General features: G+C 46.4%; 1 protein-coding gene across 7 annotated transcripts in view; it reads left to right on the top strand.

Moving 5' to 3' along the window:
• The first annotated feature begins 1,033 nt into the window (after positions 1 to 1,033).
• The window catches only part of ARHGAP35 (Rho GTPase activating protein 35), a 149,433-nt gene continuing 125,721 nt past the window's right edge, over positions 1,034 to 24,745 (top strand). For 3 of the 7 annotated variants that reach the window (XR_010115260.1, XM_055237480.2, XM_055237482.2), the window contains exon 1: positions 1,040 to 1,253. The gene's annotated coding sequence lies outside the window, so the exon portion shown is untranslated. Of the gene's footprint in view, positions 1,254 to 24,745 lie in introns of all 7 variants that reach the window. The other 4 variants (XM_063615754.1, XM_063615753.1, XM_063615752.1 and 1 more) reach the window with 3 other exon arrangements.

Raw genomic sequence — 24,745 nt, 5'->3', positions numbered from 1 at the left:
TAATTGACATTCGATTTGTAGCCATTTGCACAATGCTAAGTGACAGGCTTGGGCTGCACACAGGACCAGGCCGTCTTCCCTCTCCTGGGGATCAGGCGATCACAGAACCAAAAACAAGTTGCATGGACGCGCGCGTTGGCTGCAGATTTTCTTCACAGCCAGGAGAAAGAGCACGCGCTCTCCAGCCCCGCCTCTTCTTCCGGGACGACGAATTGCGGGGCTCGGATTGGGCTGAGGCGGGCCACGCCTTCCCATATCCTCCAATCAACTCCCTCTCTGGTGCGCTCCCTCCTTCTCAGCCCCGCCCCACTGCCCCACGTTACGTCGCTCCTTCTGGCCTCCTCCGTTATCCCGGGGGCTGCGGCGCGCGCGGCAAATCCACCTCCCGTTGCTTCCCATTGGCTGGTCAGGTCCCGCGCGAGCGGGATCGCGCCCTTCGCCCCCCCACCCCCAAAACCGGGCCATGCCTCTCTCCTTCGGTTTTCTCCAGGAGCCAGCGCGAGGCAGCAGATCGGCTGCTTGAGACGCGCGCGCAGACGCGCGCTCCTCCTGCGGGCCACTCCCTCCGCCCTGCGCCAGCAGCTGCGCCCGCTGGCAGCCCCCAGCGCACGCGCGCTCGCCCACCCCGCTCCCTCTGCTCGATTGCAGGTCGCCTCGCGCTCAGTCGCGACGGCGGCCGCCGCAGTAGCGGCATTTTTGGGGGCGCACGCGCACTGCACCGTCCGCGGCCGTTCCTAACCTCAGGCAGCGGCGGTGGCAGTGAGCCCCTCGGGTGCGCACGCGCTCTGACCTCTCCCCACTGCCTCGCTGGTTGTCCCTTCGCGGCGCGCGCCCAGGAGCCGTTATCCCCCTGCAACGGTCCACGCGCCGCGCACGCGCAGTAGCGAGGGGGCGCGCGCGCGGGAGCGGCCGTCGCAGGAAGGAGGCGCCGCCGCTGCCGCCATTGCGAGGGAGGGAGGGAGGGAGGGAGTGAGCGAGGCTGGTCCGCCCTCCCCCTGGTTCCCGCCCCTCCCCCCTTCCCCTCCCCGCCCCCCGCCCCGAGGGAGAGCCGTGGCGCGGCGGCAGGAGGAGGTGGAGGAGGCGGAGGAGGGAACCCGCGAGGGAGGGTCCGCCCGGCCCCCCACCGCCGGAGCCGCCGCCGCCGCCGCCGCCTCAGCCGCCGCTGGACTAGGAGCAGGGGAACATGGCGCCGGGGCCCCCGTCGTTGCTGCCGGGATCTTGGAGGCCGGGGCCGCGCTGAGGGCGCCCAGCTGGTGAGTGCGCGAGCTCTCGGGTCCCGGTCGGCGAGGCCGGGCGCCGCCCCGCTGCGGGGTCCAGGGGGAGGCGGGGACGGCGGGGCCCGGAGCCCGCGAACAATGGAGGAGCTGGAGGGGGAGGGGAGGAGCGGCCCCCCCCCAGCCCCCCGGGCCCCGCCGTCCCCGTCGCTTCGCGCGTCGGCCCGGCCCGTGGGGCCCTCCTGCCCTTTGGACCTGCCCCTGCCAGCCCCAGCCCTGCTGTCCCCGCCGCCCCCATCCCCGACCCGTTGGGATCTCCGTGTCTGCCTTGGAGCCTCCCCGACTTCAGCCAGCCGGCTCCCAATTCTGCGCCCCCCTTCCCCCTTCCACCCCTCCATAATGCCCTTCGCTCCTCCCGGGCTCTGCAGTGCTCCGGGACCCATCTTCTCATTGACCATTCTGCATCTCTTTATTGTGGCTCCCACTTTTGAGATCCGTGACCCTTCTCCCTCTTCTCGATTCTGCTCCCACCACCCCTCAGATCTGTCCTCGGCCCCTTCTTTGACCTACCTGCTGTGCTATTATTCCTGTCTCAGAATCTGTTGCACCCTGGGAGCTGTCCCTTTAGGACCTGCGGTTCCAACCCTTTGGAGATCCATCTGAGACCCCTGTTCGACCAGGCACTGCTGCCCCAGGTCTCCCCCTTGGACTTAATCCCGTTCCCTCGTGGGCCCTACTACCCACATTTCTGTCTGCCCTCTCACAGAGCCTGCTGCACCCCGGGATGCCCCTCGGCTGGCTTTCTGACCCTTCTGTGCCCCAGCGCATTCCCCTGATCCCCTCGGACTTGGCTGCACCATGCTTGCCTCTTCCCCTTCTCAGCTCTTGTTCCCATTTGCCATTCAGACCCTTTCCTCTCTTCCAGACCTTTCTGCCTCTCAGGTCTGCCCCTTGCCCGACCTCAGATCTTGCTGCGCTCCCCTCACCTGCTTACTTCTGACTCTGCCTTCCGGGGAAGCAGCCTCCTCCCCCTTCTCTGACTCTGCAGGTCTCCCATTTCTGCTATTCACTTAAATGATGTATCCCTAACTCAGACTGCCTTCAGTTTCAGCCCGTGTTCTCTTGGAGGTTTCCTCTCTTCCTCACCTCCTTTTTGGCACTCCTCTGAGCTATTGCGTTCATTTGCTTCTCCTTTCTTTGGCCTGTCTCTCCTTCAGTTCTCTGCCTAAAAACTGCTTCCTGTCCCCTCTTTGCTCCAATTCCTCTCCTCCCCGTTTTAGCCCTTAGACATGCCCTTTAACCTCACTATACCTCTGATACCTCACGGGCTGGTCACCCATCCCCTTCCTGTTATGCGTCTCACAGACCTGCCCCTAGATCCATTTTGTACCTACACTTTCTCCTCGTTTTTTTCAATTCTGCCCCATCCTCTTTATTTAGTGTTTCCCTCCCCAGCTCGGCTCCTTCGGAGCTGTCCACTTGCCCGCATATTTTTAGACCGGTTTTTAACGTCTGTATTGCCGTCCTCTCTTGGAGCGGTCCTTTAACCCTGGAGTTCTTGTCACTGTGTCCCCTCTCTGTTCCCTCCCGAATCTTAAGTTTTCCACATGACGTTCTCTTCCCCCCACCATTTTGATTCAGCCCTCACCCTTCACTCTGCTTTATTTGCCCACCCTCCACTGTTCTGCCTCTTGTCTTCTTTTGGAGTTCTCACTCCAATTTTGACATTAAGATGTCTTCTTAATCATTCTTTCCTATGTATTCCCCCCTACCTTCCTCTTGGAGCTGCCTCAGTGCTGTGATAGATTATCACTCCCCTTTGATATCCCTTTCCCAATTCTGTTCCTCTTGGACTTGTTTCCTTCCTCACCCTTTTTTTTCTTTCCCCTTGTATCCTGCCAGGCTCCTTCTCTTCCCATTTAGTTCCTATCAGACCTGCCCCTCGCAGCTCACCACCCGTGGCCCACCCATTCCCCATTGAGCACTTCCCTTTCAGGCATGTCTTTCTCTGTTCTCCATCCCTCCGCTGCAGAGGCAAAGGGACTGGATTGTGCCTTAGGCTCTCCAGTCTCTGAGACTGCAGATTCTCTCTCTGCGCCCTAACCCTGAGGGTTCTCTCCCCAGGGATCCTGAGAGATCTGGGTAAGTAGGTGGGGGTTCGTTGATTGTTACTGCTTTCTGGAGTCTGGGAGTGTCTCCCCCATTTCCCCTACTTCCACTAGGTTAGTAGTGTGGGGGGAGGTAGAGCTCTTTCCATTGCCCCATTTTCTTTCCTCTCCTGTTTGCTCTCTCCCTTCCGATCTCTGGGCTTTGCAGCTTTGTATCCTTTGGAAAAGGGGATTGCAGCTGCTCATAGATCTTTATTCTCTTTCTCACTTTCCCTTCTTCCTTCTTTGAGCCATTGCATAGAGTACCCTCTCTCCCCTTCCACCTCTAAGCCAGCACCCCTAGGAGTGTCCTTCCCCTCCACCCCCCCAGCTGACAAGTTATTTCGTTTTACCTCTAGCTGGGGAAATGCCAGTTCTCAAATTCTCCCGATCCCACCGGGGGTTATGGCCACACTTGGACCTAGGGAAGCTACAGTATTTTCCCTAATGGCCTCTGGTTTGCAGTGTGACCTTGGGGGAGGGGATGGGGAAGGTGGGCTTGTTTCTTTTTCACCTTTGCCCCGGGAAAGGCTCCAGCTTCCTGGTCTTCAAAATGGTGAGGGCTTGGGTTTGGAAAGCACTTTGCGGTTGTTTGTTGAAAGAGAGTGCCAAGTGTCACTCAGATTTCTGCCCTCTGGTAAATTGCAGGCACTCCCTGCCACAGGAGCTGAGTGCCTCTGGGCAGATCCATGCTAGATTCTGGGGCTCATTGCCGTACAAGGGGTGTGTGGGTGGGCCCTGACATTCCTTAAGCTTTTTGAGTGACCTGATTGGGTAGAGTTAGAAAGGGGTGCCAGGAACTGGCGGATGTGATTGGATTTTTAGTCTTATTATCTGAGAAATGCATCTTAGCTACCATCCCTGAGCGATTTTCTTTAATGACTGTATGGTTGTGGGGGGTATTTAGGAAGTTCATTCAGGGGTAGAGGTGGTTTTTACAGAAAATCTATCCAACCATTTTCCTTCCTTAACTTGGGAAAGGGGATCTTTTGCATGTTCTAGGTTTATTTATTTCTTAAGTAAATCAAAAGCCTGATTTTTTTCCCTGCTGTGGCCTAGGGCAATTGTATATTAAAGTAGCCATCCAACTGTGAAGGAGCATTTACTGGAAGGACTTTCTTAACTGAGCTATGATAAAACTTTGTTTATTTTAGTACTTATTTAGAAATAATTCTGTGTGGACACATTTGAAATAAAAACATTCACTGTCATCTACAGAGTTGGACCATTCATCAAATATTAGGGCATTTGTATATGAGACAGTGAAGAGGGCTAATAGTAGATCTGTATGGTCCCTTGAACTTTTTAAAATTTTCTGACAGAATCTGGTAATTTTAATGATCTATGTATGGCATGGGTTTTCACCATTATTGACTTAAAGATTTTTGGTTCATTTCTGTTGGTGAATTTTTAGCCTTGTGTGTCATGATTAATTTTCTGAATTTATCTTAGAGTTTGTGTTATCCATGTTGGTATCTATAGTTGTTTTGTTTTTTATTAATATGGAAGTGACAGATAATTAAGAATAAAAACAACTGTGTATGCAGTACTGCTTAAATGTGTGTCCCAGAGTTTTAATATCATTGGCAGCATGAAAAGGTCCTGCATGCCAAAAGCCTAAGTTTACATTATAGGGAGAGAGGAAACACTGAATAAAGAGCTGATTTTTCCACCTTGACTGGTAACCGATGTTCTTAAAGACACTGTCACATTTCTCTGAGGCTAGCAGAGGCCCTAACTCCAGCATTGACATTTGCTTTGATGATGGAATTGGATGCCACAGAAATGTGAGGTGGTAGCCTTGGCCTTCTGGCACAGTTAATATGCCATTTGGAGTTGGGGGGCTGGAGCAGGAGATGGCGGTAGACAACTGCTTTCAGTGTAGTAACATGTTTTCAAGGGCTCTTGCCCTGTCTAGAAAATCTTTGTAAAGACTTAAAAACTAATCTGATCAAAGTTCCTCATTTAAGTTATCTTGTTTTCAACTAACCTTTCTTTGGCTGTGCCCCCTGCCCACCCTTTTACCTGCCTGCCATTTTCCTTGGCATGATGAAGGTTGATGCATTTAGGACAGTGACAAATCAGAAAATACTCATTCTTCTTGATCCAGAAGAGAAGAAGTTGAAAGAAGTTGTCGGTGTGCAGATTCATGGGCAGATCCATGGACCTGATGGTAACTTTTGGCAAAGGACACACAGCCTGGGAAGGGTGGGGGCTGCACAGGTGACAGTAAACCATAGCCTAATAGATGTTTGGTGAGTCTGCATGTGAGGAGGTGAGGCGTCAGGTCAATATAGTTGGAGATTGAAAAGGTCGGAGTGGTTGTTCGTCTCCATCTAGTCTGTTCTGCTTCCCATCTTTGGTCCACTGTGGTCTCCTGAGAGGTGTTAGGCCTCTTGCAGGGTCTTCCTGTGATCTGCTATGACTATTGTCAGTCACCACCTGGCAGTCTAAACAATGTCTTGATTTACACAGTAATCATGACTTTTTTTTTTGAGATGGAGTTTCCCTCTTGTTGTCCAGGCTGGAGTGCAATGGCACAATCTCAGCTCACCACAACCTCTGCTTCCTGGGTTCAAGCGATTCTCCTGTGACAGCCTCCCGATTACAGGCTGGGATTACAGGCATGTACCAGGTTAATTTTTGTATTTTTAGTAGAGATGGGGTTTCACCATGTTGGCCAGGCTGGTCTTGAACTCCTGACCTCAAGTGATCCACCTGCCTCGGCCTCCCAAAGTGCAGGGATTACAGGCATGAGCCACCGTGCCTGGCCTGTTTTTCCCTTTTTTAAAAAATCTTTTGTTATTCATCACAGCACTATCCATGATGTCCAGTTGGTAAGATTTCTTTTTCACGATCTATAAAATAGGTAAAATTGAGATTCTTTGCATGAAGAGAGAAGGTGACTAGCAGAAATACCTCCTTTGACACCTTGCGTTCATTGGAACTCAGTGTGAAAATCAGTGCCTAGTCTAGCCTTCTCATTTACAGATGGAGGAGTGGAAGGCTGGCATAGGGCATTGTGACAGGCTTCCTGCCACAGCAGAAAAGTACTGGATTTATATAAGGGCAGTGACCTGCCTTCTGATCTAGGCCTTGTCCTAATTAGTTGGGACCTTGAACAAATTGCTTTACCTCTCTGGGCTTCACCTTCCTAGTCTGAAGCCTGGTGTGCTGTCCAGGTCTGATTGTAGATTCTTGTTGTCCTGGGTCACTTACCAAGTTAGAGCTGGAGCTTAGGACTAAGCTCCTGTTGCTACTCTTTGATTCCTCCCTCACCTGCCAATCCCCAACTGCCTGTCATCAAGTCCCGTAACCCAGAGTCTGTGTAGGGGGCTCTTTCCCTGGGAGATGCAGTAAAATGAACTGGATTACCCTTGTTGTATACTTTTTCAGATATAAAATAAACACTGCCTGTTTTTCAACCATTCACATGGAAATTATAATTTAGGGGGATGGGGTTATCCAGATTATATTAGCTACATAACTAAAACCATATACCTCTTTTAAAAACAATATGGAATTTTTCAAGCTGAGTCATTGTTGACCTAGGCTCTCAAACAGCAATGGTCTGAATAGCACTTGTATTGCTGGCATTAAGAAATGCAAACAAATAATTCATGTTCATCTTCCCGAAAGTTTCTTTCTGTTTAACTTTTGATCCAGTGCTTTATCAGGCTTCATCTATGAAGAATTCTTTTTTTTTTTTTTTTTTTTGAGACGGAGTCTCGCTCTTTCACCCAGACTGGAGTACAGTGGTGCGATCTCCGCTCACTGCAAGCTCCGCCTCCCGGGTTCACGCCATTCTCCTGCCTCAGCCTCTCCGAGTAGCTGGGACTACAGGCGTCCGCCACCACGCCCGACTAATTTTTTGTATTTTTAGTAGAGACGGGGTTTCACCTTGGTCTCGATCTCCTGACCTCGTGATCCGCCCGCCTCGGCCTCCCAAAGTGCTGGGATTACAAGCGTGAGCCACCGCGCCCGGCCTGAAGAATTCTTAAAGATAACTTTTGGCATCTGTCAATCTAATTTTCATTTATTTGCTTCTCTGATATTGAGAAATGCCATTAAGTTGATATATTAGCAGAGAACCAGATACTTTCAGCCATGAAGTATCATTACAGGAAAGTAATATTTATTTTAGTTGAAAATAGCCGGACTTGCCTATCTCTCTCATCTTCCTTAATTGAAATGAACATTTTCTTTTTATGCACTTTGCAGCAGTTGTGACTGTTGTATTATAGATCTGCAGGTATTTCCTGCCTCTTTTGCTCTCCTGATATCTCTGCATTCTTACTTGGATGATGTCCTCATCCTGGCCACTGTAGTAAACTGGTAATTGAATTTGGACAATTGAGAGGCAGCTTCCTATGATGTAAAGAACGTCGAAGAAACCTGGGTCCTAGCCCTAGTCCTGCCATTTACTAGCTGTGTGACTAGCCAAATCATTTTCATTTCTCTAGACTACAGTTCCTTCAGTTGAAAAATGAAGGGATTATACTAGTTGCTTCCCATTCTGCCTTATTTTGTGGCTAATAATACTTGATTGTCATCTCTCTCTCTAGATAGACAGTAAACTCCTGAGGATGAGGAGCCTCTTATATTATCTTTGATTTCCCACCACACCTAGCAAAATACCTTGTACTTGGTAGGCCCCCATTGTATCCATGTTGATAGAAGATAAACAGGTGCTAAAGTTTTTGTTTGTTTTGTTTTGTTTTGTTTTGAGATGTTTGTACCAACCGTAATGGCCATTTGCAAGCTTTAAATGCTTAGAGGGCATGCTCTCATCAGCCTTTTTTTTTCTTTTTTTGAGACGGAATCTCGCTCTATCGCCCAGGGTGGAGTGCAGTGGCGAGATCTCAGCTCACTGCAACCTCCGCCTCCTGGATTCCAGCGATTCTCGTGCCTCGGCCTCCCGAGTAGCTGGGATTACGGCGCACGCCCACCATGCCCATCTAGTTTTTATATTTTTAGTAGAGACGGGGTTTTGCCATGTTGGCCAGCCTGGTCTCGAACTCTTGACCTCAGGTCATCCACCTGCCTCGGCCTCCCAGAGAGCTGGGATTACAGGTGTGAGCCACCGCACCTGGCTCTGGCCCAGCATACTTTAATCTGCATACTTGCTGCATTGTAAATTTCTTGATCATGATGACACAGTTAATAAGTAGTAAGTCAGTGTGAAGAATCCAGATCTGATTTCAAAATTTGTTTATTTTATTAGGCTACACTGCCTCTCTGGGTATAAGAATAAGCATAGTTCATCACCTTAAGGAATTTATAGTCAGTTGTTAACAATTAACTATATAGGGTGAAGGGAAGTAAATGTTGAATAGACTATTCTGATTAATGTCTGGCTCCTTGGGATGCGATCCTGTATTAATAGTCTTGAAGACTTTCATATTCAGAGATTTGAGCACACAGTAGGTTCCATACTTTGAAAAGAATCTACACCACAAGTACCAGCTTGCCTTTTTAGCCAGCATATTTGGAAAAGTTGAGCATTTTATGTCTGACCTGAATTCAAACACAGGTGTAACAAAACTGTGTAAGTAAACTAGTCTAACAGGAAGAAGGTAGAGATGTTTGGTCATGTAATGACTCCTTAAATCTACATTTTTTTCAGCAAGTAGAAAAGTATTTGGGTAGCTACAAATTGAGAGATTTTCTTTAGGCAACTAAAAATATATACATAGAATATATACAACTACAATTTGCCAATTTACAATTAAAAAATAAAAATTAAAAGAAACATACAGATAGAAATACTTCTCTTGAGTTATTTATGTGGAGCACACCATGATACTTTTTTTTTTTTTTTTTTTTTTTTGAGACGGAGTCTTGCTCTGTCACTCAGGCTGGAGCACAGTGGTGCCATCTCGGCTCACTGCAACCTCCACCTTCCAGGTTCAAGCGATTCTCCTGCTTCAGTCTCCCAAGTAGCTGGGATTACAGGTGCTTGCCACCACGCCTGGCTAGTTTTTTGTATTTTTAGCAGACACGGGTTTCACCATGTTGTCCAGGCTGGTCTTGAACCCCTGACCTCATGTGTCCATGTGCCTCGGCCTCCCAAAGTGCTGGGATTACAGGCCTGAGACTCCACATCCGGACATGATACTTTATTTAGTAACTTTTTGCATTTTAAAAAAATGTTAGTCTAAAAGTATGCTGGTTAGTTATAGCTAATAGCCTCCTGAGGTGTATATATATGGTTGGCCAAGCGTGGTGGCTCACGCCTGTAATCCCAGCACTTTGGAAGGCCAAGGTGGGCAGATCACCTAAACACCTAACCCCCAGAGGTAAAGGCTGCAGTGAGCCATGATCGCACCACTGCAGTCCTGCCTGGGTGATGGAGTGAGACCTTGTCTCAAGAAAAAAAATTATGTGTGTGTGTGTGTGTGTGTGTGTGTGTGTGTGTGTGTATTTGCATTGCGTTGTGCTTTTTCCCCATTTTCATTTAAAAGAAAGGTCAAAACTGTGGCTTTATCTCTTGCAGCCTGCACTACTTAGGAATGAGACAAAGGAAAATGATTACCATTAATTGCCATGGGCAATTAAAAAGAGTTCTTTGTTCAGTAACAAATTGATTGTGTACAAATGAAAGTCAGCACTGCATTAATACAAGATTATTAGATTCTTGAAATCAGCATCTTCTGCTAGAGTAGCTTTCACTTCAAGGGAATTATTTCACTGGGAATAGGGTACCTAAATGATTGGTGATAAAATGTATGACTAGGTCTTTATTTTTCAGAAATGCCTGTTAACGTTGTAGGTAGAGGTTAGTGGATGCTGCTTTTATGGTAACCTTTTTAATGGCCTGAAATCACTGTATACTTTTTTTTTTTTTTTTGAGATGGAGTCTTGCTTTGTCGCTCAGGCTGGAGTGCAGTGGCGCCATCTCGGCTCATTGCAAGCTCCGCCTTGTGGGTTCACGCCATTCTCGTGCCTCAGCCACCCAAGTAGCTGGGACTACAGGCGCCCGCCACCATGCCCGGCTAATATTTTGTATTTTGTTTAGTAGAGATGGGGTTTCACCGTGTTAGCCAGGCTGGTCTCGAACTCCTGACCTTGTGATCCACCCGCCTTAGCCTCCCAAAGTGCTGGGATTACAGGCGTGAGCTACCACGCCTGGCTTGAATACTTTTTTTAATGCTGTCAACGTATAAGAAATTTCTTCCTCTGGGCCGGGCACTGTGGCTCATGCCTGTAATCCCCAGCACTTTGGAAGGCTGAGGCGGGTGGATCACGAGGTCAGGAGATCGAGACCACCCTGGCTAATACAGTGAAATCCCATCTCTACTAACAATACAAAAAATTAGCTGGGTGTGGTGGTGGGCACCTGTAGTCCCAGCTACTCCGGAGGCTGAGGCAGGAGAATGGTGTGAACCCAGGAGGCGGAGCTTGCAGTGAGCTGAGGTCGTGCCACTGCACTCCAGCCTGGGTGACAGAGCAAGACTCTCTCTCAAAGAAAAAAAAAAAAGAAATTTCTTCCTCTGATTGGTCAGTCAACTGAGGAATGTAGATAAAACCTTTGATAAATGAGGAAGAAGAGAAGACTCCTGACTGCTGTGGAGTGGGTCTTGGCTGTTGGCATGTACCTAGTAGTAGCCACTCAACAACCATAAAGCCTTAAAAAATGGCAGCCTTAGCTAAAGTAGTTGTGATTTGATGTTATATATATGTACAAGTTGTGTATATTTTCTTGTGTACAAATCCCCTTTTAAGTTTTTTCTTAAAAAATTAAGATATAATCTACATGTAGAAAAGTACATAAATCTTAAGTGTCCATTTCTGAATTTTTTGCATGTTGTACAAGCCCCTTTTTCATATGATGGAGCATAATTCCCTTTTCTACATAGTTCTTACTGAGCCGGAAATTATTTGAGAGTCTGTATATAAGGCACTTCAATTATTACTTTATATTTAATATACAAATGTGAACATGTAGGATGTTTCTAACTTTACCCATCTGGGCAGGATCAAATACCTGATAAAGAATGGGATAACAGTGATTTCATTGTATAAATTATCACAAGTGTGAAAGCATTCTTTTAACAACAGATCTTTTCTAGTCGTGTTGTTAATTCCAGATTATTTTGATCTCTGCTGGAAATTAAAAGAAAAGAGAGAGTGGTCACTGCTGATGAGAGTGAAATGGGACTGGTATTGAAATTACTCTCAGGCCTATAAACTAGTGTGAACTTTCAGGGAAGTAGTTTAGCAATGTTTTATTTGTTTGTTTGTTTGTTTTGAGATGGAGTCTTGCTCTGTCACCCAGGCTAGAGTGCAGTGGCATGATCTCGGCTCACTGCAACCTCCACCTCCCAGGTTAAAGCAATTCTCCTGCCTCAGCCTCCCAAGTAGCTGAGATTACAGGTGTGTGCCACCACGCCCGGCTAATTTTTGTACTTTTAGTAGAGATGGGGTTTCGCCATGTTGGCCAGGCTGGTCTTGAACTCCTGACCTCATGTGATCCACCTGCCTTAGCCTCCCAAAGTGCTGGGATTACAGGTGTGAGCCATGGCACTCAGCCTGTTTTTTTGTTGTTGTTTTTTTGTTTTTTGTGTTTTTTTTTCTGAGAGAGAGTCTTGCTCTGTTGCTCAGGCTGGAGTGCAGTGGAGTGCAGTTGTGTAATCTTGGCTCACTGCAACCTCCGCCTCCTGGGTTCAAGGGATTCTCTTGCCTCAGCCTCCCAAGTAGCTGGGATTACAGGCGCCCACCACCATACCTAACTAATTTTTGTTACATATATATATATATATATTTTTTTTTTTGAGTAGGTACGGGGTTTCACCATGTTGGCCAGGGTGTTCTCGAATTACTGACCTCAAGTGATCTGCCCATCTTGGCCTCCCAGAGTGCTGGGATTACAGGTGTGAGCCACCATGCCCGCCCAGCAATGTTTTAAGAAACATACAATCTTTGATCTACTTGTAAGAATCTATAGAGGGCTGGGTGCGGTGGCTCATGCCTGTAATCCCAGCACTTGGGGAGGCCTAGGCAGGCGGATCACTTGAGGTTGGGAGTTCGAGACCAGTTTGGCCAACATGGTGAAACCCTGTCTCTACTAAAAACACAAAAAATTAGCCAGGCATAGTGGCAGGTGCCTGTAATCCCAGCTACTCGGGAGGCTGAGGCAGGAGAATCGCTTGAACCCAGAAGACGGAGGTTGCAGTGAACGCAGATTATGCCACTGCACTCCAGCATGGGTGACAGAGTGAGACTCTGCCTCACCAAAAAAAAAAAAGAATCTATAGGGACCAAGAAATAGAGATGTGAATCAAGATTGTATACAAAAGAGATGTTAACTATGTTAAGTATATGAATGTTTATAAATTAAAAAAAAAATCTAAATGTTTTAATCTTAGGGGAATGGTTTGCTTTATGGAAAGGTTATGGAGTCATTTAAAAAGTATGTTTTTGAGAATACTTGATGTGGGAAAGTGCACACAAAATAAAATTAAATGTGGGAAAAAATAGGATATAGAACTATAAACAGCATGAGTCCAGTTATTTTAAAATATATATGTGAAAAAGTGGAAGAAATATGCTGAAGTGTTATTAGTTAACTCTGTGTTGTAGGATTATGGGTGATTAAAACTTTTTTTTTAATTTTCCCAAGCTTTCCACAATGATTTTACTGTTTCTGATTCAGGGAAAAGAAGATTAAACAAGTTTTTTGTTTTGTAGTTTGGTTGTATTGTGTTTGGTTTTTCTTATAAACATATGAAGGAAAAATTGAGCTGAAAAGCAAGAAATTCATGGTAAGATCTGTTGGACTCTAGTACCTTTGAAGGTAAGGCATTCACCCTTTCTTAGAGAATAATCAAATTAATTACTAATATTACCAAATAATAACAATGAACTGTTTATTACATACCAGAAGACTACGAAATGTTATCTCATATTCTCCTCACAATAACCCTCTGGGGTAGGTGGTATTCTCACCTTCCAGATGGGGAACCGAGGTTGCAGAGAGGGGACTTGCCCAAGGCCACATGGCTAGTAGGTCCCCAAAGCAGTATGGCCCAGAGTCTCTGCTCTCTATTGACTTCTCTGGCCAACTTTACAGTTTCCAGAATGCTCTTTTACACGCTTTCCAGAAAGTCTGGAAAGGACTTTACACTTTCCAGAATGTGCTTTTGCCCAGTGTGATCTCAGCCCAGAGATGAAGAGAATTCAAGTCTACTCCATGGTGGATAGAGCTGAACCCTTAGTTCTCTTTGAACAAGGTTCCCTTCTAACCCCTGAAGTGTGCTTGTTTTAAGAGAAAGGAGCCGGCCGGGCATGGTGGCTCACACTTGTAATCCTAGCACTTTGGGGGGCCGAGGTGGGCAGATCATTTGAGGTCAGGAGTTCGAAACTACTCTAGCCAACATGGTGAAACCCCCATCTCTACTAAAAATACAACTACAAAAAAAAATTAGCCCAGGCTTGGTGGCGGTCACCTGTAATCCTGCTACTTGAGAGGCCGAGGCAGGAGAATTGCTAGAACCCAGGAGGTGGAGGTTGCAGTGAGCTGAGATCGCGCCACTGCACCCCACCTGGCTGACAGCGAGACTCTTAAAAAAAAAAAAAAGCCATGGATCAAAGTCAGGAATGGCTATAAAATTAGTAATGTGTTCCCTTTTATGGGCCAAAAACATCATTTTAATAAGATTTAATTTTATTTAAGCTTTTTTTTTCTTTTTTGAGATGGAGTTTTGCTCTTGTTGCCCAGGCTGGCGTGCAATGGCACGATCTCGGCTCACTGCAACCTCCACCTCCCGGGTACACGCCATTCTCTGGCCTCAGCCTCCCGAGTAGCTGGGATTACAGGCATGCGCCACCACCCTGGGCTAATTTTGTATTTTTAGTAGAGACGGGGTTTCCCCATGTTAGTGAGGCTGGTCTCAAACTCCTGACCTCGGGTGATCCGCCCGCTTCAGCCTCCCAAGTGCTGGGATTACAGGCGTGAGCCACCTCGCCTGGCTAAGCTATTAATTAAAATTTTTTTCCCAAAGTCCTATTTTGAAGTCCTGTCTATAATTAATTTTATTTAAATAATTTAGCAAAAGTTTGTTAAGCAGAAGAGGGAACAAACTAGTTCTTTGTAGTTCCAGAGGGTAGAGGTAGAGGTCTAGGTATCTGCAAGGTTTAGAGTGCACAAAACATGCCTCCTCCTCCTCCTCTGGGAGAATTTATATGCCGTTTATAAAACAAAAGCAATTCTTCCCTTACAGGTAACACAAGGAACACACTGTTTCTTTACCAGAATGTAAAAAATTTAGAAGGCCAGTGGCCTGATTATTTTTCCTTGATGTTATCTTAAAGAATTATGTGTGACTAAGCATTTCAGTGCAAGAATGCATTGACTAGGAAGACAGATTTCGTCTTATTATGAGAAAGAACTTTTTTTTTTTTTTTTTTTTTTTTTTGAGACAGAGTCTTGCGCTCTCACCCAGGCTGGAGTGCAGTGGCGCGATCTTCGGCTCACTGCAACCTCTGCCTCCTGGGTTCAAGCAATTCTCCTGCCTCAGCCTCCTGAGTAGCTGGGATTACAGGCGCCTGCCACCACGCCCGGCTAATTTTTGTATTTTTAGTAGAGACAGGGTTTTACCTTATTGGTCAGGCTGGTCTCGAACTCCTGACCTCGTGGTCCACCTGCCTTGGCCTCCCAAAGTGCTAGGATACAGGTGTGAGCCTCTGCGCCCAGCAGTTTTGTCTCTTTTTTTTTGAGACGGAGTCTTGCTCTTTTGCCCAGGCTGGAGTGCAATGGCGCAGTCTCAGCTCACTGCAACCTCCGCTTCCCGGGTTCAAGCGATTCTCCTGCCTCAGCCTCCTGAGTAGATGGGATTACAGGTGTGAGCCACTGCACCCGGCCTCATTTTGTCTTGGATAAGCAATAATTTTAAAGTTTACCCCATTTGGTTTTATTGTTGTTTTTATTTAACAAGACATCTACACATATATCTATTAAATATTTATTTACTGATCATTCTTTCTGTTGTCGGGGAGAGTAACAGATCTTCAATTCAAGGAGGTTGACGTTCAGACATCAGGAAGAAATTGCAAAATAAAGCGTTTTGGATCCTCTGTGAGATTTTTGTCTTTTGTTCCTCCATTTGTTCTGTGACATCACCTAGAACATGACCTGACAGGTCAGTAGGAGCTCAGTCTTCGTTGAATAAAGGTATGAGTTTCTGAATGAGAGAATCCTGGAATAGATGAAATCTGTTGCCTTTCAGTCTTCAGATTCTTGGGATTCCTCAAGCCATGTAGAGGAAAGAAGCTTTCCTATTGTTAGTTTTCATTTGCATCTTACCAACTTTGTGACTTAGGACAAGTCATTTATTAATCTGAGTTCTCCTGTCTATAAAATGGGCTTAAATACCTATTTTGCCTGCCACAGTCTTTTTATTTTTATTTTTTGAGAACTAAATGCCAAGAGTAAACATAATGCTAAAGTTGGTAACCTTTGAGTTTGCTGGAAGAATGAAAGAGAACAATTAGGTAATTAAAATGTTCAGATAAGCAAGCATGTGAGAGTGCTGCAAAGGCGGCGTGATGAAATTTTGGATCAGTGGAGCAGCACATGCTATTGATGTGTTATCTCTTGGTCTTTGTACAACTCGTAATTTGCCCCCAGGTAGCAGATAGTGTGAAGGTCTTATCAGAAAGTGTCTCATACACCTAAATGTTAACACCAGGTCATAGGCCAAATAGCAGTTGTCCACATTTGTTGAGGCCTTCGTTACTCTTTTTCTCATCATGACACATGGCCTAGGTTTGAGTCCCAGTCCCACCTCTTACCTGCTCTGCACCCTCCGACACGGCCCTTTAAACTCTTGGTGCCTTAGGCACGTCGTCTTAAAAAGGAGAATATAGTAGTGTTTACTCATAGGGTAACTGTGCTGGTTAATACGCTTACTATATGTCATTATTAGTGCTGCACTACCTGGGCCTGTCTTTTTTTTTTTTTTTTAATTTTTTTTTGAGACAGGATCTCACCCACGCTCCATGGAGTACAGTGGCACGATCACACCTTACTGCAGCCTTACCTTACAGGCTCAATTATCTTGCTTCAGCCTCTTGAGTAGCTGGGACCACAGGTGTATGCGTGCCACCAAGCCCAGCTAATTTTTTTTTTTAATTTTTTTTTTTCTTTTAAGATGGAGTCTCGCTCTGTTGCCCAGGCTGGAGTATAGTGGTACAATCTCAGCTCATTGCAACCTCTGTCTCCCAGTTCAAGTGATTCTCCTGCCTCAGCCTCCCAAGTAGCTGGGACTACAGGCACCCACCACTACACCCGGCTAATTTTTGTATTTTTAGTAGAGATGGGGTTTCACCATATTGGCCAGGCTGGTCTTGAACTCCTGACCTCATGATTCGCCCGCCTCGGCCTCCCAAATGCTGGGATTACAGGCATGAGCCACCATGTCCAGCCTAAGTGTTTTTATTTTTCATAGAGATGGGGACTCGCTGCGTTGCCCAGACTGGTCTTGAACTCTAGACTCAAGCCTCCCTTTTCAGCCTCCCAAAGTGCTGGGATTACAGGTATGAGCACGTGGCTGGACTTGGCTTTAAGAGACCAGCTAAAGAATATAGTGGTAGGAAAATAAATACAGGCATAACTCAGAGATAGTGTGGGATTAGTTCCAGACTACTGCAATAAAGCATATATGGCAATAAAGCCAGTCACACGAATTTTTTGGTTTCCCAGTGCATATAAAAGTTATGTTTTGGGCGGGCACAGTGGCTCATGCCTGTAATCCCAGCACTTTGGGAGGCCGAGGCGGGCAGATCACCTCAGGTTGGGAGTTCGAGACTAGCCTGACCAACATAGAGAAACCCCATCTCTACTAAAAATACAAAATTAGGCATGGTGGTGCATGCCTGTAATCCCAGCTACTCAGGAGGCTGAGGCAGGAGAATCGCTTGAAACCAGGAGGCAGATGTTGCAGTGAGCTGAGATCACGCCATCACACTCCAGCCTGGGTAACGGGCAAAACCCTGCCTCAAAAAAAAAAAAAAAGTTATGTTTTGGCTGGGCGCAGTGGGTCATGCCTATAATCCCAGCACTTTGGGAGGCGGAGGTGGGTAGATCACCTAAGATCAGGAGTTTGAGACCAGCCTGGCCAAAGTGGTGAAACCCCGTCTCTACTAAAAATAGAAAAACTAGCCGGGTGTGGTGGTGGGCACTTGTAATCCCAGCTACTCAGGAGGCTGAGGCAGGAGAATCACTTGAACCTGGGAGGTGGAGGTTGCAGTGAGCCAAGATCATGCCATTGCACTGCAGCCTGAGCAAAAAGAGCAAGACTCTTATCTCAAAAAATAATAAAAATTAAAAAATAAGTTATCTTTACGCCATACTGTAGTCTAAGTGTGCAGTAGCATTATGTCTTTAAAAAGGTATATACCTTAATTTAAAAATACCTTTTTAAAAATCTAATTAATTTTATTAATTTTTTTTTGGAGGGGGGACAGTTTCGCTCTTGTTGCCCAGGCTGGAGTTCAGCGGCGCCATCTCAGCTCACTGCAACCTCTGCCTCCTGGGTTCAGGCAATCCTCCTGCCTCAGCCTCCCAAGTAGCTGGGATTACAGGCGCCTGCCACCACGCCTGGCTAATTTTTTGAATTTTTAGTAGAGACGGGGTTTCATCATGTTGGCCAAGCTGGTCTCGAACTCCTGACCTCAGGTGATCCACCCGCCTCGGCCTCCCAAAGTACTGGGATTACAGGCATTAGCCACCGCTCCTGGCTTAAATTTTTTTATTTTTTAAGTTTTTTTTTTGAGACAGACTCTTCCTTTGTTGCCCAGGCTAGAGAGTATAGTGGTGCAATCTTAGCTCACTGCAGCCTCCACCTCCCAGATTTAAGCAAGTCTCTCTCAGCATCCTGAGTAGCTGGAACTACAGATGCGCACCACCACACTTGGCTAAATGTTTTGTATTTTTAGTAAAAACGGGGTTTCTCCACATTGACCAGGCTGGTCTCAAACTCCTGGCCTCAAGTGATCCACCCACCTCGGCTTCCTAAAGTGCTGGGATTACAGGTATGAGCCGTCACGCCTGGCCTAATTTTTATTTTTTTGAGACAGACTCTTACTCTGTCACCCAGGCTGGGGTGCAGTGGTGCAGTCTCGGCTCACTGCAACGTCTGCCTCTCGGGTTCAAGCAATTCTTGTGCCTCAGCCTCTGGAGTAGCTGAGTCTAGAGATGCGCACACTACCACGCTTGGCTAATTTTTGTATTTTTCATAGAGATGGGGTTTCGCCATGTTGGCCAGGGTGCTCTCAAACTCCTAGCCTCAAGTGATCTGCCCACCTCGGCCTCCGGAAGTGCTGGGTTTATAGGTGGGAGCCACTGTGCCCAGCTCCCCCAACTTCCTTTGTTTGTTTTTGTTTCGTTTTGTTTTGAGATGTCTCATTCTGTTGCCCAGCCTGGAGTGCAGTGGTGTGGTCACAGCTCACTGCAGCCTCAACCTCCTGGGCTCAAGTGATTCTCTGGACTCAGCCTCCTGTAAAAATACTTTATTGCTTAACAAATGCTAGTGATCATCTGAGCCTTTGGTGAATCATAACCTTTTTGCTAGTGGAGGGTCCTGCCTTGATGCTGATGGCTTCTGACTCATCAGGGTGGTGGTTACTGAAGGTTGGGCTGGCTGTGACAGTTTGTTAAAATAAGGCAACACTGAAGTTTGCTACATTCATTGATTCTTCCTCTCATGAAAGATTTCTCTATAGCATGCAATGCTGTTTGATAGCATTTTATCCACAGTAGAACTTCTTTCAAAATTAGAGTCAATCCTCTGAAACCCTGCTGCTACTTTATCAGCTAAGCTATGTAATACTCTGAATCCTTTGTTGTCATTTCTGCAGTGTTCACAGCATCCTCACCAGGAGTAGATTCCATCTTAAAAAATTGCTGAGCGGGCCAGGCACGGTGGCTCACGCCAGTAATCCCAGCTCTTTGGAAGGCCGAGGTGACCTCATCTGAGGTCAGGAGTTGGAGACCAGCCTGGCCAACATGAAGAAACTGTGTCTCTACTAAAAATACAAAAATGGCCAGGTGCGGTGGCTCACACCTATAATCCCAGCACTTTGGGAGGCCAAGGCAGGCGGATCACGAGTTCAGGAGGTAGAGACCATCCTGGCTAACATGGTGAAGCCCCGTCTCTACTAAAAATACAAAAACTAGCCGAGCGTGGTGACATGTGCCTGTAATCCCAGGTACTCAGGAGGCTGAGGCAGAAGAATTGATTGAACCCAGGAGGAAGAGCGTGCAGTGAGCCAAGATCACGCCACTGCATTCCAGCCAGGACAACAGAATGAGACTCCATCTCAAAATAAATAAATAAATAAAAATAAAAATACAAAAATCAGCCACGCCTGGTGGTGAGCACCTGTAGTCCCAGCTACTCAGGAGGCTGAGGCAGGAGAATCGCTTAAACCCGGGAGGCTGAGGTTACAGTGAGCTGAGATTGCACCATTGCACTCCAGCCTGGGTGGCAGAACCAGACTCTGTCTCAAAAAAAAAAAAAATCACTGGGCGTAGTGGCCAACCCCTGTGACCCCAGCACTTTGAGAGGCCGAGGCAGATGGATAACTTGAGGCCAGAAGTTAGGGACCAGCCTGACCAACATGGTAAAACCTCATATCTACTAAGAATACACAAATAGCCAGGCATGGTGGTACATGCCTGTAATCCCAGCAACTTGGGAGGTTGAGGCATGAGAACTGCCTGAACCCTGGAGGCGGAGGTTGCAGTGAGCTATCGCGCCACTGCACTCCAGCCTGGGTGATGAGGCAAGACACTGTCTCAATAAATAAATAAATAAATCACTTTCTTTGCTCACCAATAAGAAGCAATTCCTGGCTGGGCATGTGACTCACGCCTGTAATCCCAACACTTTGGGAGGCTGAGGCGGGTGGGTCACCTGAGGTCAGGAGTTCGACACTAGCCTGGCCAACATGGAGAAACCCCCTCTCTACTAAAAATACAAAATTTGCCAAGCGTGGTGGTGCATGCCTGTAATCCCAGCTACTCGGGAGGCTGAGGCAGGAGAATCGTTTGAATCCAGGAGGTGGAAGTTGCAGTGAGCTGAGATCGCACCATTGTACTCCATCCTGGGCAACAAGATTGAAACTCCGTCTCAAAAAAAAAGAAGCAATTCCTCATCTCTTCAGGTTTTATGAGATTGCAACAATTCTGTCACATCTTCAAACTCCATTTCTAATTGTAGTTCACTTTCTACCACATCTGTGGTGACTTTATTCAATGAAGTCTTGAACTTCTCAAAGCAGTCTGTGAGGGTTAGAATCAACTTCTTCCAAATTCCTGTTAATGTTGATATTGTGAGCTCTCTCATGAATCACAAATCATCTTTTTATTTTATTTTATTTTATTTTTTTTAAGAGATGAGGTCTTGCTCTGTCACCCAGGCTGGAATGCAGTAGTGTGATCATAGCTACTGCAACTTTGAACTCCTGGGCTCAAGGGATCCTCCTGCCTCAGCCTACTGAGTACCTGAGACTACAGGCATATGCTGCCATGCTGGACTAATTTTTTTTTTTTTTTTTAAAGAGATGGAGTCTTACTACATTGCCTGAGTTGGTCTTGAACTCCTGGCCTGAAGGGATCCTCCTGCCTCGGCCTCTCAAATGAATGTTCTTTTTTTTTTTTTTTTTTTTTTTTGAGATGGAGTCTCACTCTGTCACTCAGGCTGGAGTGCAGTGGCACGATCTCAGCTCACCACAATCTCCGCCTCCTGGGTTCAAGCAGTTCTCTGGCCTCAGCCTCCCGAGTAGCTGGGATTACAGGCACATGCCACCACGCCCAGCTAATTTTTGTATTTCGAGTAGAGATGGGGTTTCACCATGTTAGCCAGGCTGATCTTGAACTCCTGACATCGTGATCCACCCACCTCGGCCTCCCAAAGTGCAGGGATTACAGGCGTGAGCCTCTGCACCCAGCTCAAGTGAATGTTCTTAATGGGATCATAGGATCTAGAATGGTGAATCCTTTTCAGAAGGGGGACTTTGCCCAGATCCATCAAAGGATGGCAATGTTGCCTTACGAAATGTTTTATTTATGGCAATGTTTTATTTATGGCAATGTTGCCTTACGAAATGTGTTTCTTAGGGAATAAGACTTGAAAGTCTAAATTACTCCTGGATACACGGGCTGCAGAATGGATGCTGTGTTAGCAGGCGTGAAAACAACATTAATCTTGTACATCTCCATCAGAGCTTTTGGATGACTAGGTGCCTTGTCAATGAGCAGTAATATTTTGAGAAGAATCTTTTTTTGCAAGCAGTAGGTCTCAATGTTGGGCTTAAAAATATTCAGTAAACTATGCTGTAAACAGATGTGCTGTCATCTAAGCTTTGTTCCATTTATAGAGCACAGGTAGAATACAGTAAGCATGATTCCTAAGGCCTATAGGATTTTCAGAATAGTAAATAAGCATTGGCTTCAATTTAAAAAGTTACTAGCTGCATTTGTCCCTAACAAGGATCAGCCTGTCCTATGGAGCTTTGAAGCCAGCCATTGACTTCTCTCTAGCTGTAGAAGTCCTAGATGGCATCTTTTTCCAACATAAGGCTGTTTTGTCTATAGTAGCCACCTTCATCAAGGTGGGCTAGGTCTTCTAGATGACTTGCTGCAGCTTCTTCATCAGCACTTGCTGCTTCATCTTGCACATTTATGTTATGGAGGTGGCTACTTTCCTTAAATCTTGTTAACCAGTCTCTGTCAGCTTCTAACTTTTCTTCTGTAGCTTCCTTGCCTCTCTCAGCCCTATTGGATTGAAGAGAGTTAGGGCCTTGCTCTGGATTAGGTTTTGGTTTAAGGGAATGTTGTGGCTGGTTTGATCTTCTATCTAGACCACTCAAACTTTTTCTTTCTTTCCCTTTTTTTTTCGAGACGAGGTTTCACTCTGTCACCCAGGGTGGAATGCAGTGGCATGCTTATGGCTTACTGCAGCCTCAGCGCTTACTGCAGCCTCAGCCTCCCAGCCTCAAGCAGTCCTCCCACCTCAACCTCCCAGGTTGCTGGGATTGCAGGCATATGCCACCATCCCTGGCTAATTTTTATTTTATTTTTTGTAGAGACAGGATCAGCCTATGTTGACCATGCTGGTCTCGAATTCCTGGCGTCAAGCAGTTGTCCCACCTTGGCCTCCCAAAGCACTAGGTTTATAGGCATGAGCCACTACACCCTGCCAAAACTTTCTCCATATCAGCAATAGGCTGTTTCACTTTATTTTATTTATTTATTTTTACATTTTACTTTCAGTTCTGGGATACATGTGCAGAACATGCAGGTTTGTTACATAGGTATACATGTGCCATGATGGTTTGCTGCACCTATCAACCTGTCATCTAGGTTTTAGGCCCCACATGCATTAGGTATTTGTCCTAATGCTCTCCCTTTCCTTGCTCCCCACCTCCCGACAGGCCCCTTTGTGTGATGTTCCCCTCCCTGTGTCCATATGTTCTCATTGTTCAGCTCCCACTTTTGAGTGAGAACATGTGGTATTTGGTTTTCTGTCCCTGCGTTAGTTTGCTGAGAATGATGGCTTCCAGCTTCATCCATGTCCCTGCAAAGGACATGAACTCATTCTTTTTTATGGCTGTGGCTGTTTCACTTTCTTATCACTCGTGTGCTCACTGGAGCAGCACTTTTCATTTCTTTCAAGAACTTTTTCTTTGCTTTAGCAACGTGGCTGTTTGGCACAAGAGGCCCAGCTTTCAGCCCCTCTTGGCTTTTGACATGCTTTCTTCACTAGTCTTAATCATTTCTAGCTTTTGATTGAAAGCGAGGGACATATGACTCCTCCTTTCACTTGAGTACTTAGAGGCCATTGTGGGATTATTAATTGGCCTAATTTCTTTTTTGTGCAACAGAGTCTTGCTCTGTTGCCCAGGTTGGAGTGCAGTGGCACGATCTTGGCTCACTGCAACCTCCGCCTCCCAGGTTCAAGCGATGCTCCTGCCTTAGCCCTACTAGTAGCTGGTATTACAGGCACGTGCCACCATGCCTGGCTGATTTTTGTGTATATATATATATATATTTTTAGTAGAGATAGGGTTTTGCCATGTTGGCCAGGCTCGTCTCGAACTCCTGACCTCAGGTGATCCACCCGCCCTCAGCCTCCCAAAGTGCTGGGATTACAGGCGTGAGCCACTGTGCCCGGCCAGTTGGCCTAATTTCAACATGGTTGTGTCTCAGAGAACAGGGACAGAGATGAGGAGCAGTTAGAACACATACAACATTTTTTCAACTCACCGTCTTATATTGGTGCAGTTTATGGTGCCCCAAATCAATTGCAATATTAACAGCAAACATCACTACTCACAGATTACCATAATAGAATAATAATGGAAAAGTTTGAAATATTGCAAGAATTACCAAAATGTGACATCGAGGCATGAAGTGAGCATATGCTGTTGGAAAAATGATGCTGATAGACTTGCTCAAGGCAGTGTTGCCAATGACCTTCGATTGAAAAAGCACATGCACGCATAGTATCTGAAGTGCAGTAAAAGGAATGGCAATAAAACATAGTATGCTGGTCAGGTGCGGTGGCTCACTCCTGTAATCCTAACACTTTGAGAGGACAAGGTGGGTGGATTGCCTGAGCTCAGGAGTTCGAGACCAGCCTGGGCAATATGGTGAAACCCCATCTCTACTAAAATACAAAAAATTCGCCAGGCAAGGTGGCGCATTCCTGTAATCCTACCTACTTGGGAGGCTGAGGCGAGAGAATCTCTTGAATCTGGGAGGCGCAGGTTGCAGTGAGTCAAGGTTGCGCCAGTGCACTCCAGCCTGGGTGACAGAGCAAGACTCCATCTCAAAAAAACACAGTATGCCTATACGAGTTTACTAGTTTTTAGTTTTGTCAAGGAGAGCATTTAAAAAAGAAAAATTATTCCCACCATTATTTCATAAAAAGTACGATCTAGGCTGGCCATGGTGGCTCACATCTGTAATCCCAACACTTTTGGAAGCCGAGGCAGGAGGACTGCTTGAGCCCAGGAGTTGGAGGCTGCAGTAAGCAATGATTGTGCCAACTACACTCCAGCCTGGGCAACAAAAACAACAACAACAAAAAGGATCTAACCAGAATAAAAGATACCCCTTCCCCAGGAAACTAGCTGCCTTATAGGGACATACGTAGGTATATGCTTATAATTCTCATTTTATTATATTATATTTTATTTTATTTTATTTATTTATTTTTTTATTTTTTGAGGCGGAGTCTCGCTTTCTTGCCCAGGCTGGAGTGCAGTGGCACAATCTCCGCTCACTGCAAGCTCCGCCTCCTGGGTTCACGCCATTCTCCTGCCTCAGCCTTCCGAGTAGCTGGGACCACAGGCACCCGCCACCACGCCCAGCTAGTT

The sequence above is a fragment of the Symphalangus syndactylus genome, chromosome 13, assembly GCF_028878055.3.
Source record: "Symphalangus syndactylus isolate Jambi chromosome 13, NHGRI_mSymSyn1-v2.1_pri, whole genome shotgun sequence".
Lineage (NCBI taxonomy): Eukaryota > Metazoa > Chordata > Mammalia > Primates > Hylobatidae > Symphalangus > Symphalangus syndactylus.
This window is presented reverse-complemented; position numbering and strand designations above follow the sequence as displayed.